Source organism: Tamandua tetradactyla, chromosome 8 (assembly GCF_023851605.1).
Source record: "Tamandua tetradactyla isolate mTamTet1 chromosome 8, mTamTet1.pri, whole genome shotgun sequence".
Taxonomy (NCBI): Eukaryota; Metazoa; Chordata; class Mammalia; order Pilosa; family Myrmecophagidae; genus Tamandua; species Tamandua tetradactyla.
The window spans coordinates 93,933,307-93,945,617 of record NC_135334.1 but is presented as its reverse complement, the minus strand read 5'-3'; the positions used below and the strand labels follow the sequence as shown (position 1 = coordinate 93,945,617).

The following is a 12,311-nucleotide window of genomic DNA, read 5'->3' as shown; positions in this document are numbered from 1 at the left end:
GGAGCCTTAAAGAGCTACTTGGTGGAACCCTAGATTTCCAGACCCAGGGAGCGGGCCTTCAACTCTGCTAATCCAATACTGCACTGCATTCACTGGACACTGCATGTCACAGGTTGCATCCTCAAAGTACCTCATCTTGTCTTGACATCGTTCCAAAGGCCAAAAATATCCGAGAGGACCGCCAAGCAGGCAGTCCAGAGACACCAAGCTGGAATCGAGTCTCTTCTTACAAATCACTGCTATTTCTAGATGGCCCTGTTAGGTTTCGGCCGCCTGGCAGGGGGGAGGGAGTTCTTCCTCCAGAGATTAAGATTCAGAACCTCAGCCCTGAGCAGCGCTCCGCTCACTGAGGGCGGGGCAGGGAGTCTGAACGAGGGTGGTCTAATGGAAAGAGGCCTGCAAAATGAAGGTTACTCCCCAACTCTGCACTTAACCGCAACTTTAGGTATGCCCTAATCCTATCCTGCCTCAGGTTCCCCATTTATCAAAAAGAAGGGATGGGGTGGGGAGTTATATGGGAACTCTGTACTCTGCATAATTTTTCGGTAAACCTACAAGTGCTCTAACAAAAATAAAAATGGAGTGGATGGTATCAGAAGGTCAATAGACCGTCTGAGATGTCATAGAGTCCATCTTCGCATGCAATGCACCTAACGTAGAGACGCCAACACCAGCAGCTGCTTAAAAAATGTCATTTGCGCAAAAGTGCCCTATAATCTGCGGGCAGCAGCCGCCCCCTTGAAACCCACCACGCGAGCCCGGTAGGGGAAAATGCGACCCGCGCGGCGCTCAGCGTCTTTCCGGCTTGTAGTAACCCGCCCCGGGCGTGCTGAGACAATTTCCGCTCCATAGGCTCCGGGAAACGAACCTCGATTTCGAACTGAGCGATATCCCCACCCTTCAGACCTCTCGGAAGAACCCGGCTAGCTCCTTATCTTTCCGCATCCACAGGGGCTTTCGATACCAGGGTAGGTACCGCCACGCCCTTGATTCCCCACCCCGAGAACCCGGTCCCGGCTAGGAGCAAAAGCAGAGGGTGGCCGGCTCATGCGTGGGCCACTGCCCAAGTCGCCAGCCATTGCGTCTGGGAAGTGGCGCCTACACCATTTGAGAAGAGGGACTCAGTCGTTGGCGGAAGCGCCCCGGCAGAGTTATATAGACAGGAAAGGCCCGGCGAGCAGAGCCCAGGGCAGCTCGTTTTCCCGCCCCCTCGGGCGCAGTGCGCGCCAGGCCAGACCGTACCGGGACTACACGTCGAGCGGGCGTCGGCAGGGCAGCGTGGCTAGGTCCAAACTCCGCGGCTGCAGCTCCGAGACTCGGAAGCGGGCGCGGGCGGGGCTTTAAATGGAACCACGAGGCTGACGTCAGGTGGGGGGAGCCGCGCGGACGTGCGGGAACCCACGTGTGAGGCGGTCTGGGGGCGGGCTGGGGGCGGGCGCCGAGCTGGGCTGGGCAGCCGCGAGGTCAGGGCGGCTAGCGCGGCCGGACAAAGGACGGCCTGGCCGACCCACGTGCTCCTGGACATCTAAGTAGTTGCCCAGAGTAATACTGCCCTCCAGCTACAGAACCCTTCAGAAGAGGCACAAGGCAGAGTTAGGCAAGTCCTCCATTTCCTCTTCCGTAAAATGTTGAGATTACTCATAGGGAAGGCTTGGTCCCTGAGCCCCCAGAACAGCTCCTGGGATGTAATAGGCACTGTTAATAGGCGCACGACAAATATTTGTTGAAAAAAAAAGAAAATAGTAGCATAGCATCAGTCTGTCCCTCTTTAACTAAGTGCGCTGATCTGCAAACTTGATGCTGTTCATCGATGCTACTTTGATGCTGCCTTTCTCCCCTGCTGCTAAACCCCTCGAGTCCCACAACTCCTAAGTGAGACCTTGGCCTCTTTGTAGGGTGGCTCAAGTCTAATTTACATTCATGTCTGCCTTCTCTACTGCCCTCTCCAGCCCAGCAGCTCTGTTGCAGCCATACCAAAGAACTGTCCGTTTCTGGTTTTGTTTTTAACATTTCACGCTATATATATATTTTAAACCTTCGGTCCTTTGTTCCTGCTGGTCCTTTGCCTGGCCTGCGTCCTTCTTCCATCTCTGCTGCGTTAAACCAAACCATACCCAGCTTCCATATACCCTCAAGGACGTGGAAGGGTCTGCTTTCTCCATGCACCTAACTGAAAGAAATCGGTAATTGTGTCTTTCCTGGTTTTGAAGGGAAAACTCTTAACCTCAGGTCTTCCAGAAGAGCAGGGCATGTCCCTAGCGAGTCCTCACAGGTCCCATCATTCTAACAGTGTGTGATCTAAGCCCTTGCCTAAAACATGATAGCTAGAAAAATGCTCAATGTAACCCTTTAACTGGAAGATGCTTTAGTATAGTCTTTAGTAAGTAAAAATGCTGATTAAAATCATTTCACTCAAGTCATTTCAAGTCTAAAAGTTCTTGCTGGCATAATTTGCTGCAATTAATCTCAACTGTTTACTCTCTGTTCTTGGTTACATTAATGAGATCTTTTCCCAGCTCTTCTTGTAGAGATAAGATATCACCCAAAGCAGGATGAAACGCAAATGGAATATACATCAATACCATCCTCCCTTTGAAGGACAAGATCAAAGGCCTGCATGGTCAACAGAGAGAGAAGAGCCTACCAAATAATAGGATATGCTGACCAAACAAAATGAAGCAGGTGACCATTACTTAATTTTAATGAATCCTGTGACTTTTACTCAGGTTTTTTTTCTGCTTTCTTCTGGACCTTTGCCATTCCTTTGTTTTAAAGCTAAAGTCATCTTTCTCACTGCAGAGTGGTCTTGGAAAGATTTTTTTTCCCTCCTGTTCCTTGATGATGCATCTTCAATTAACTCACCTTTTCACCAAAGCAAAGAGACTTGTTTCTCTGTTTGATGCAGGATCAGGCAGGCCTAACTATATAGGACGGTGTTTTATGCGGGTAACAAACACACACAGCCAGCTGGAAAGGTTAAGTGGGGGTGGGGATGGGCACAGGTTCTCCAGGGTCCCTAAAAGCAAGGCAGATTGCAACAGTGTCAGTGGCTCCTCAGTCTTTGCAACAATGTCCCCATTCACCTGTGCTTACCTATCAAATGTGACCATAGCTGGCAGAGGGCAAAGAGTGAAACTGAGGCTGGGGAGACGGATTAGAACTCTGAGCTGAAAGGACTTGGATATGCTCAGCTATGGCTTGATCGCTAGAGATAGTCTGAGTTTAATCTCTAAGTGAAGGCACCTGAAACAGCTCACTCCAAGCAAAGCTTCCCTCTTCTTATGCAGACTAAGAGCCTCTACTTGACTCCACAAAAATGAATGATAGAGGGCCGTGTGACAGTGGCTTAGTGGCCGAATTCTCGCTTGCCAGGCCACAGACCCAAGTTCGATTCCCAATGTCTGCCCGTGTAAAAAAAAAAAAAAAAAAAGAATGAAACAACCCTTAGTACTCTCTCAGACATTAAGGCCTCCCAAGAAAATAGGCCAAGACCTTGATTTTGAGGCTTGCCCTTACAAAATTTATTTCTGTGGTGGAGGAGCTAAGACTACCTTTAATTATGCCTAAGAGTTGCTTCCAGAAAACCTCTTTTGTTGCTCAGATGTGGCCTCTCTCTTTCTCTCTCTGAGCCCAACTCTGCAAGTGAAGTCATTACCCTCTCCCCTACTTGGGACATGACTCCCAGGGTTGAGTCTGGTCCTTGGCACCGTGGGATGACAATGCCTTCTGTTCTGGTTTGCTAACTGCTGGAATGCAATATACCAGAAATGGAATGGCTTTTAAAAGGGAGAATTTAATAAGTTGCTAGTTTACAGTTCTAAAGCCGAGAAAATGTCCCAGTTAAAACAAGTCTATAGAAATGTCCAATCAAAAGCATCCAGGGAAAGATACCTTGGTTCAAGAAGGCCAATGAAGTTCAGGGTTTCTCTCTCAAGTGGAAGAGCACACGGTAAACACAGTCAGAGTTTCTCTCTCATCTGGAAAGGCACATGGTGAACACGGTCAGGGTTCCTCTTTCATCTGGAAGGACACATGGCGAACACAGTGTCATCTGCTAGCTTCTTCTGGCTTCCTGTTTCATGAAGCTCCCTGGGAGGCATTTTCCTTCTTCATCTCCGAAGGTCACTGGCTGGTGGACTCTGCTTCTTGAGGCTGTGTCGTTCAGCTCTGCTCTCTCTGAATCTCTTTCATTCTCCAAAATGTTTCCTCTTTCATAGGACTCCAGAAACTTATTAAGACCCACCCAAATGGGAAGAGGCATGTCATCACCTAATCCAGTTTAAGAACCACTCTCGATTAAATCACATCTCCAGGAAGATGATCTGATTACAGTTTCAAACACACAGAATTGAATAGGGATTATTCTGCCTTTATGAAATGGGATTTAGATTAAAACATGGGTTTTTTAGGGGACATGCATCCTTTAAACCAGCACACCTTCTGGACTAAAAGGGGGTAAAGAAATGTAACAAAATAAGGTATCAGTGGCTAAGAGAGTTCAAGCAGAGCTGAGAGGTTATTCTGGAGGCTGCTCTTATACAAGCTTCAGCTAGATATTGCTAATTGCCATGGTTTGTCATACCCCAACAAATATCATTCCTATTAACCCAAAAGAACACCTAGGGCTCTAACTAAGAGGTTACAAAAGTTAAAAGTTTCATATAGTAAGCTTACTTTCCTGAAACCTATCATGTCCAGTGGATTCCTAGGCGAGGTAAATCCTGAAACCCAGAGGGGCCAGCGTTTTTAATAATATTAACTAATTCCATCACCCATCCTAAATAGCTGACACCCTTTCAATATGAAAATTTACAATGGGTATAGTCCAAAGACCCTTATAGAATAGGAGGAGGCTCAAAGGAGAAAGAGGAGCTATAATAAAGAAGATAGGATTTAACAAACGAGTATGCCTGCTGAATCACTATAATGATATTTCTTTTAGTTTCCCGTGTTTGGGGAAAAGCTAAAAGGGAAACCTGACAATGTGGAATAATAATCCATACCAAATTTTGAAATCTGTTCTGTAATAACTTGTTAAAATGTACTTTGAAAATTATTGCTTCTTTTTTGTATATATGTTGTATTTCACAATTTAAAAAAAACTTAAAAAAAAATGAAGCAATTACCATTTACTGAGTACCTAGTGGGTGTTAGGCAGCAAGATTGGCACTCTTACTCATCTTCGTAGGCAGAATTATCCTCACTTTTCAGATAAGAAAACCAAGGCTCAGAGAGTTTGGTTAACTTTGCCAAGGTTGTGCAGCTCATAAATGACCAAGCTGGAATTTTAACACAGGACTGACTGACTCCAAGGTGATGATTCGTCTCTATAGAATGTTGTCCACCATAAAGGGCAGGAACTTTTCTAGGGCACCCAAGCCAGTTACCAGACTCAGAAAATTCAATTTTCAGTGAGAGGCATTCCAAACAAATGCCAAAGCAGAATGTGGGACCTGTGGAATGAGGCAGGAAACATTCAGAGGGCAGAACAGATTTCCCAAACCCAACCGAGTGTTCCTTGGGGGGGGTGACCGCTTTAAAAGGGAATATCCCATGAAGAAGTGGTTTGGCCAAAGAACAGCTGGCCCAAGAGAATTGGCCTGCTCAGTACCCACCATAAGATTTTCCTAAAAAGGGCCACAGGATGGTATCCACCTGAATGAAACACAGTGCCCAGTTGTGCTGCCATTCAGAGTGTGTGTTACACCCTTCCTCAAGAACTCAATGGCTCCTTATTTCCTCCAGAATAAAATCCAAACTCCTTGGAAAGGCATAACAGTGCTCATATCACCTCTCTGGCCTTATCTCCTACTTTCCTTCATGCTTCCCGCATGCCAGTCCTAAGGGCTACTTGCCATCATACTCCCCAAATATGCCATGTAAGGTCCTACCTCCAGCCTTCCACCGATGCAGTTCCTTCAACCCTGAATGCCCTCCCTTTTGTCCACTATTCCTGTCTACCCAAGACCCACATATTCAAATGCTGTTCCATGTGCTTTAAAGGAATTGATATTGCTGTACATCTCTTTCTCTCACTAGACTGTAAACTCCTAGTGGAAAGAAACTTTCTCATCGATCTCTGTATCCCCAGCACATACATTTATTTGTTTAATAACTGTATTCTAAATTAAATGGCTGCTATGTAAAAGGCACTGTGCTAAGTGCTTGGGAATCAGAAGTGAATGAGAGCATTTCTAAGCCTTTAAAGCCTTCACCATTAGTGAGGAAGACCACAGTATAGTTAATTGTTAAATTCAAGATAAAATGTAACGTTGTTACAACAGAGGTAGAGAAAAGTGTCCAGAGGAGAGAGAAAACCTTTGCGCAGGAATATCAGAAGGCTTTCTGGAAGAGGTAGCATCTGAGCTAGAAATGGGAAAATAGTTCAGTTGGTGAAGATCACATATGGAGAAAACAGAGAACACAGCATGGATATGCATGGAGGCAGGAAAGTACAAGGTGTGTCTGTTGAATCTTTAGCCTTTAATGGCAGACTGAGAAATTTGAGCTTTTTTTTTTTTGGTGCCCAGAGGAAGTCACTGACATTTTTTGGAGAAAGGGAAAATTAGGGTGAAAACAAGGAAGTTAAGAGGCTGCAAAAAAGAGGGTATCTTACTTTGTAATACTACACAGCATGGAACTCAGAATACATGCAGCCCATCCACTTCTGCACAGAATACACACTTCTCTGAAACAAAGCAACACAGCCCCACAACCCCTCAGAAAACTCACTGACAGCCTGATTCTTTTCATCTTCTCCATGTTGCAAAGCTGATGATTTTCCTGAGTTGCAGAGCCCAAGGTGCAGAAACCCTCATCAGTGTAGTTCCCTGCCTGACCGGGGCCAACTGTGTATGGGCCAAAGCAGAGGCTTCTCTCTCTAGCAGGAAACCAGGAACTTGCCCCTAGGCAATTGCTTTATGTTGTTTCCCCCAACCCCAGCCATGTCCCAGATGATGGGAGGGGAAGTTGGAAGACTCCACCCTGACTCCTCAAGTCCTCCTGGCTGTCGTCTCTACTGGTACCTGGGCCCTTCCTCCCTGCCCCATTTTCCCTTCCGCCTTGTTGGGCCATCCTCAGCCTCTAGATGCTACCTCTGTTTCCCCTCTTTGCTTGGACTGTCATTCCCTCCAGCGTTCATTCCTCACATGATTCCCCAACAGAACCTCCTCAGAAACTCTAGATTCCCTCCTGGCAACTTCCTACACCAGGGAAGAAACAGAGTTTTGCCATTTTATCTCCATCCATCCCTGGCAGGGAGTTAGGTGACGAGCTTTCCATCACACTGACAGGGTCCAAGGCAAAGACTATCATCAGAATATAAGTGGATTTCAAATGGAGGGCCTCTCAAATCAGTCCCCCAAAGTCCCAAGGCCCCTCCAAGTCAAACAATCTCCAGTGCCCACAAGCAGAAAGTGCTCCTTGTCTGTTCACAGCGGAGGAGGAGTGTGGAATGCTGTGACAGCTTTTCTGCCACCTTGGGTGGCAGGGTCAGTGATGCGCATGGCCTGGCAGAGATGAGCGAACAGCCTGGTAGAGAGGGAACCTGAAGACCTGGAAGTCAGGAGACCTGGGTTCTTGCCCCAGCTTTGTCCTGAATCCTTGGTGACATTGTGGCAGTCACGTTCCCTGTGGTCTCACCATCCTTGACCATAAATATTAGAGCGTCTCTGTCTTCCGATTCTAACATCCAGGGAGGCTATCGGCTAATAAGTCAAGCCTCCGCACACACATTCCCTATTGCGATTGCACAGGTAATAGAAGCAAAACTGGCCTCCATTCTGGGAAGTGATCTGGGATAGAGGCAGACATTCAAAGGGCCTGGACCCACCCACGGAAACAGAAAATCCATTTCGGGCATCCTCTTGTGTTCCAAAACTGGGTTCGAAATTCCCAAAGTACCATTGTTGAATTCTTTATAAACACAAAACGGTGCTGAATTTGTTAATAAAAATCTCAGGTCCTCGAAAGCAGATTTCTAATAACAGGAGCCCTCTTTCTGAATGCTTTGTAGATTATTTTTAGATTTTTCCTTACGAACTCGGGAATTAAATTCCAAGGCCTAACTCTAAAAGGAATAGTAATTTCCTAAGAAATTCCAAGAGGATCAAAGCCAATTGTAAGTGTGACTACAACAGAGGTGTCTGTAATTTCCTGGGCTGGGTCTTAGCTGCGCAGCTGCTGGCAGCAGCAAACCCTCACTGTGGGTCTGTGGGTCCTGATTTAAACAAAAACCTGAAGTCAATCCCTCATCCAGTCATATCTCAGAAAGCAGCTTCTGCTGGCGGAGGCTCTCTGCCCCTGTTATGTGAAACTGCTTGGAGGACCCTGCCCTGAAAAGGCAGTCCCACCTCATTTCTCTAGGATATTAGAAGAGAGTGTAGCACCACTGGCACTCCATTAGGAAAATCAAAGGGAAGCTCCCCTCACCCTACCTCAGGAGGGATTTGAGGCTGCGTTGGGGCTGGTGCAGGCATGGAGAAAGCTCTGTGGCCAGATAAAACTCATTAGATCCTTCGTTTGTCGGTGGAATGGCTTTCACATCCATTATCTCATAAAATTTTCACAATCGGGAGAAGAAAGCAGAAGAGAAATTTTTAGCTCTGCTTTTCTGGTGAGGGTAACAAGCTACAAATGATTAATTGCCCCCGGCTATACAGCTGGAAAGCAACCAGGGTGATGCCAGACTCCCAGACTAGTTTCCTCTCCCCGACGCTGCTCTGCCACTCTGTCTTCCCCAAGATGCCCTGCAACCTGGGAGGCCAGCAGGAAAACAGCCCTTTGCTTCCTGGATATCAAAGGGCAGATGTACTAGATACTGCATAGCCCCTCCCCAAGGGCTGCAGAAACAGAAAATCCGTTTCTGGCATCCTTTTGTGTTTCAAACTGGGTTCAAAATTTCCAAAGCACCAGTACCAGTGAGTGTTGAGTTTGTTAATAACAACACTGCTTATAATAATAACATTAATAATGATATAATTATATTAAAAATAGTTATATAATAATTAAATAATTATATAAATATAATAATAAACAACACTGGTCCCCAGGGGTGCACTGGGACCCTCTCTCTGCAAGCTTCCTCTTCCTTTCTTGTGCAGCTCACGCGTATGCAGGACCCACACTGCGCCCTTTGCAAACACACTTGCAGTGTCAGGCCCTCTTAAATGGCGTTTAAAATGAGCTCATTCTCCAGTTTTAGCCACAGAAGGATGGAAACCTAGGAGAGGCCCTCACAGCTTTCACCCTCCTTTACCAACTGAATCAGAGGGAGACCACCAGCCCTTCACACCTGACCCTATCTTGTTTACACTGCAGGGTTTCTCAATAACCCAAATGTTATTTACTCAGTAGGGAGCCAAGGCTTAGAAAAACCCTCTTGGCCCCTCTAGGCTGACAATGGTGGTGACTAAGGGTTTCTTCCGACCAGACTAGTGCTTTCTCCTCTGCACCCTGTACCACGGCCTTCTCACCAAGCCTTGGGCTCTTCCTTGGCACTGAGGGCGTGGCTCTCCCTCCCTCTCTGACTCCTGGGGTTTTTCCACTGCCCCACAGCCTCTTCCAACAGCCCTTGCTTGGGGGTGGCAGTTCGGCAGTGAGGCTTTACTCAGCCACACCCAGCCATTAAAGCTACAGGATGGTAGGAGGCTGTCTCACGATGCTCTCACTGAGCTCCAGCCCCAGCCTCCTCTCCAGCCCCTTGGGCTTGCAAGCTTTAATGTCACAGACCCTCCCTCAACCCCTAACCCCATCCTTGATGCTGAGCTAGTTCTCAAGCCTTCATATCCCTCCTCCCCCTTCCTGTTAACTACAGATGGGCACAGGCTCTGCCAGCATCGCCATGGTAACGAGGGGCCACAGCTTCCTGCCTTGGCCCACTGTCTAGGGCCTGCACCATTTGCAGACCCCAGGAGGGCTGTAGACCCACTACACTCCACAGTCATGACTGGATTTGGGACTAGCCCGAGGAGGCAGCCCAGCTGAGTTGTCCTGGAAGACTTCTGACCCAGCAGGAGTTCTTTGAGAGGGGCCCTGAAAAGGGGCAGGCTGGGAAGGTCCTTCTTTACAGCTGGCTCCCTCCCACTTGGAATTGATTCCTCAGGACAGGTGTGTGTCTCTGGGTGAAAGTTGAAAATTCCACTGTTTGCTCTTTGGCTTTAGATTTTGCTCTCTCCGGGGGCAGAGACGGGATGGGGTAAGTGTGCAGGAACTAGATTGCAATTGATTAGGCAATAATCCAAGTTCCTCGCCACCTCCCACCCCTGACAAGGCAGCCTCTGGGACTGCTGAGGAGCTGGCAAGCTCTCGGCCAGGGGGTGGGCGAGTGGGGTGGGGGTGAGGGTTTTGGGGGAGTGAGGGTGCATTTATCTCTGTGAAACCAAAGACTCCAGAGCAAGAGAGTGGCCAGCAGGAGCCAGTAGGAGAGCAAGAGAGACGGGGAAGGAAAAGCAGGGAGGTGGCCTCCAGTAGCAGAGATGGAATTTACCTTGTAACCAAGAAATGAGGATTTAAGGGATGATTTTGATCACTGAAAAAATACTCCCTTTCGCTTTCTAGGATATTGGAGTAGACAGAGGGGAAAACTTGAAAGCCCTAAACTATAATTAAGCTGTCCTGATAACCAAAATGATTGTAAAAGCCCTTATCTTATGCCTTTGTGACTGTATTAGCTATTACCCCCTCTAAGTGCCCTTTGTAGGGCAAAGACCCTAATGCTGATGAAGAATTTGAAGTCAGCCATTAACTAGCTTCAGCCCTGGACATTTGTAAATCCTATCAGCTAGACTCTGCTATTGAAAGACAACTTGTCTCCCTTCCTTTTGGTTTACACCTTTAGTACTGAAGTGACAGCTCTTTCTCCCCTCCTTTCAGGTTCTGTTCTCCCATTGAAATGATGATAATAACACTGTCTCTCTTTCTGCTTTGAACTTCCTATTCAAAATGGCTTCATCTTCCCTTGCTAAAATCCTTAAAAACCTTGAACCCCCTAAACTCAGGGAGACAGATTTTGGGCTGCTAGGCCATCTTCTTCCCTACCATGTGCCTGGTAATACTCTTTCTCTCTGAAACCCCTGCATCTCAGGAATTGGTTATTGAACGCGTTGGGCAAAAGAATCCACAGCTTTTGTCTGGTAACAACCTCACTGCTGTAATTTAGAGCACTGGGGAGGCTTCTTCCAAGAGCTCTTGTTTCCAAGAGAAAAACCAATCGGAACTTGGACTAGAACTGCGCTCTGTTTCTCACCCCTGTGTGCACATTTCCTCTGCTTTCAACAGTAGCCCTAGGCAGAGGTCCAGAGTGAGCCCAAATTTCAATTATATAAATTATGTAGCAGGCAACAGTACACTACCTTCCTTGCTCCCAGGGATATTCCCTGTTTTCTGGTTCAACTGCACTTCCCAGTCTCCTCAGAAAGGAATTTGCTCGACTTGTTTCCGGTCTTCTGTTATGCTGAAGCAAGAATCCAGGGTTGAGAAAGACACTGCTGGATGGGGGTGGAGGGGTCCTGTGGTGAAGGATTTGGGCAGATGCAGTTGGGGGAATTTAGTGGGAGGTGTGGTATGGGGAGATTTGAAAAGAGATGTCCTAACATCTGTGGATTATGATTAAAGTGGATTGGAGTGAGGACTCTTAAATGCTGCTATGGACATCATCTGACTCTCCACATCACTTTGCCGAAGGGCAAATCAAGGACTTGAACTATTTTGAAATTACTTTTGATCACTGAAGGTTATTTCTCTGTGCTCTGAGACCAAACAAACCTTATACTTCTAGACTTTGTGAGAATAGCCATAATAATCGCTCCCCTTATTTACAGAGCAGTTAATATGAATCAGGCATTTTTGCAAAACCCTTTAAATGTATTCTCTTATTTAATCCTCCTAACTACCAGATTGGAGTAGGGGACATCATTATCTCCCTTTTGCAGAAACAGGATTCAGGCTCAGGGAGGTAAAATCACTTGCCCCAAGTCACAAAGCCAGATGTGCTGGAGCCAGGCTGGGAAGACACGTAATCCCGGTGGCATCTGAGCGCACCCTGCGTGGAAAGCAGTGGTGGCTGTTGCCTCTAACAGGGGGAATGGGGAGTCCCGCCCCCCCCCCCCCCCCCCCGGGGTAGATTGGCTCTCCTCCTTTCTCCTAAGGAAACAGCCAGGCGTTGCTAAAGAGGGCTCTCTGTGGGAGCCACAGACTCTCACTGATCTAACAGAGCAGTAAATCAATGAGGTTATATGTGGCCTGGATTGCTCAGGGGCTGCTCTGAGCACCAGGAATGCCCCAGAGCGGACGTGGCCGTCTGGAGCAGCTCC

The 12,311-nt window shown here is 47.3% G+C and overlaps 1 long non-coding RNA gene across 2 annotated transcripts in view; it reads left to right on the top strand.

The window, feature by feature from the left end:
• The first annotated feature begins 829 nt into the window (after positions 1–829).
• LOC143644763 (uncharacterized) overlaps positions 830–12,311 on the top strand; it is a 39,667-nt gene continuing 28,185 nt past the window's right edge. The window contains exons 1-2 of one of the 2 annotated variants that reach the window (XR_013156851.1): positions 830–968; positions 2,517–2,682. This is a non-coding gene — a long non-coding RNA (uncharacterized LOC143644763). The remainder of the gene's footprint in view (positions 969–2,516; positions 2,683–12,311) is intronic. The other variant, XR_013156852.1, reaches the window with a different exon arrangement.